This window comes from Triticum aestivum, chromosome 5B (assembly GCF_018294505.1).
Source record: "Triticum aestivum cultivar Chinese Spring chromosome 5B, IWGSC CS RefSeq v2.1, whole genome shotgun sequence".
In the NCBI taxonomy this organism is placed as follows: Eukaryota; Viridiplantae; Streptophyta; class Magnoliopsida; order Poales; family Poaceae; genus Triticum; species Triticum aestivum.
In genome coordinates, this window is record NC_057807.1 from 507646934 (window position 1) to 507649808 (window position 2875).

The following is a 2875-nucleotide window of genomic DNA, read 5'->3' on the forward strand; positions in this document are numbered from 1 at the left end:
TTCCATTTACGTCGGTGCCTTTAACCGGCGTAGCGGGCGCCGAATAGGATTTGCATAAGCAAGACATATCAGCGCCCTATCTCAACATCTTTGCAGTGTTCACTCTCAGATTAATTTTGGAAACCTTCCACCCGGATTTGAGAAGGTTCCGACTAGTTTTTCTTTCTATATTTTTTCTGTTAGTTTTTCTCGGTTTTACCTCAATTTATCTTTTTGATGCTTTTTATTTTCTGTTTTACATGTTACAAATACAAGTTGACTTTTTATACGTTAAAAATGTTCTTGTACGGGTTGAACACTGTCGGGGAAACGATACCTATGGGATCATGGGGATCCCTTCTACGGTTGGCGAGGAGAGAGCTGCGCAAAGAGCAGGTCTAGTGAACAACGCGAGGGATTTTTACCTAGATTCAGGCCGCAATGATGCGTAAAACCCTAGTCCTGCTTGTGTGTATATTCTGTGTTCTTGAGTTGTTGAACTAGCTGCGGTGCATGCCCAGTCCAAAAAGTCTGAATCTCCCTCAGTACGCCTCGGGCCTCCTTTTATATGTCAAAGGGGTTGCCACAGTGGCACACAAGAGGTGGAAAGTATCCACAGTGTACAAGTTTATCTCTGACATCGTAGGACAAACGCATTAAATGCGCTGCCTACGTGCCCTTCAACTTTATCGGGGACGGCAATGGAAGCCGCCCCGTCCGTCGCCGCCTCTCCTTGCCTTGACGTGCATCTGGATTGACGAGGCATGCAATGCCAGGCTGGATGGCTAGCTTCTGTGTTGGTGTGGTGGTAGAGCCTCCACGAAGATCTGCATGCCGCCATGCAGGCGCTTGCTTAGTTGGCCCAGAAGCTGCATGCTGCCATGCAGGCGTCTGCCTAGTTGGCAAGTTGGTCGCCGCACTGGAACGGCCATGAGGTGGCGAAAGCCTTGCCAGGTGCGGGCCTGGCTGTGGCCCCGCAAGGGCCTCGCAGTCGTCCCCGGCAAGCTTCTAGTCTCCACGTGGACCTGTAGGCCATCAGCCTTCACAAAGATCTGCATGCTACTATGCATGCGCCCTTGAGCCTTGGCCTTGACGTTGTCGATGATGCTAGAGCTCTCAGCCTCAAAGGTGGTGGCCTTGTTGGTGCTTCACGGGCTACCCTGGCAAGGGCCTTGCCGGGGCTACGCAAGTCACCCCGGCAAGGTTATTGCCGAGGTAGGTCTAGCTTGTCTTTTGCTCTCTGTTCACTGTCTTGAATGTTGTCTTGGTGATCTTGTGTTCTATCTCCTCCTGCCCCGCCAAGCCCTACCGCAGGCGTGGCAACGACTGCCCGTGCACAAGTAAGGGGTACAGAAGAGCCCATACTTTTGTACACCGACAGGAGCCCCCGGGCATGGGCCACACAAAAGCGTGAAGCGTTGTTGGGCCTGGCCCAGAACAGTGCGCAGGCACGCATGGCAGGGTTTAACCGTTGCAAACTCTTTGCCAGTTGCGCTCCCCCATGATCCACATTGAGTGTGTGACATGGGGGTCGTGCGTGGAACGGCCGCAGCACGCATGTGTCACCTCGCAGTAAATAGGCGGTCCGCGCCTTCCCCATAAAAAGAGGAATCCGCAGGGGCGCTGCTCATTTACCCTTTGCGCCCTTCCCAATCTAGGAACCACCATTCCCCTCTTCTTCCTCGAGCGCAAACCAGAGCTTCTCACCTCTGCTCGCCGCCGCCACGCTTCCATTGCTTCTTGATTCCTCGCCCAGCCGCCATGGCGCCCAAGGCAAGCAAGGGCAAGGGAGCGTCTAAGGCCGCCGAGGGGAAGGAGGTGCCGGAGAGCGAGCTCGTGAAGCTGCAGAAGAAGCGCGCCCTCTTTGTCTCGACGATCGACGCGCTCACCCTTAGGGAGAAATTCAAGTGCCTGTGGGGGAGAGAGACAGAGCCATCCTTCCACGGTCATCATCCCCGCTCCCTTCGCCAAGCCAGGTCCAGACAAATACCCTTTCTTTGTCATTACTTCTCTTGCGGGCTTTGCCTCCTTTCTCCGACTTCTTCAATGACATCATGCACACCTACGGCTTCCATCTTCTGTATTTCACGCTGAATGCCGTGGCGTGCATGGCCTTCTTCGCCCACCTCTGCGAGGGCTTCGCTGGGGTGCATCCCAACACGACGCTCTTCCGCCACTATTTCGTCCCTCGCATCCAGGCAGGGGGTGCCATCTTCGGCTGCGTCACTTGGATCCCAAGGGTGTTGAGCAAGGGTACGTACCCGGAGGGCTCCACAAAGGATAAGTGGGACGAATGGCAGGTCCGGTGGTGCTGGATCGAGGAGAAGGATCCATAAGAGTTTTGCCAGGTCCGTCGGAGGCCGCTGATACGCAACAATGGCTGGGGCGAGCTTGACGCCGACGACGAGAAGCTCACAGTTGCCACCACCAGGATCCATCGCCTCACCTCAGCCGGGCTCACACTCGAGATGATTGGCGTCGATTTCATCCGCCGCCATATTGCTCCTCTGCACAACAAGGGGAGGCTGACCTGGGACTTCAAAAGTGTGGTGGACATCATGAGGCTCCGCCCGGGCCTGAATTACAACTTTACGATGATGCAGCATGTGAAGGAAATATGCCCTAGAGGCAATAATAAAGTTATTATTTATTTCCTTATAATCATGATAAATGTTTATTATTCATGCTAGAATTGTATTTACCGGAAACATAATACATGTGTGAATACATAGACAAACAAAGTGTCACTAGTATGCCTCTACTTGACTAGCTCGTTAATCAAAGATGGTTATGTTTCCTAACCATGAACAATGAGTTGTTATTTGATTAACGAGGTCACATCATTAGTAGAATGATCTGATTGACATGACCCATTCCATTAGCTTAGCACCCGATC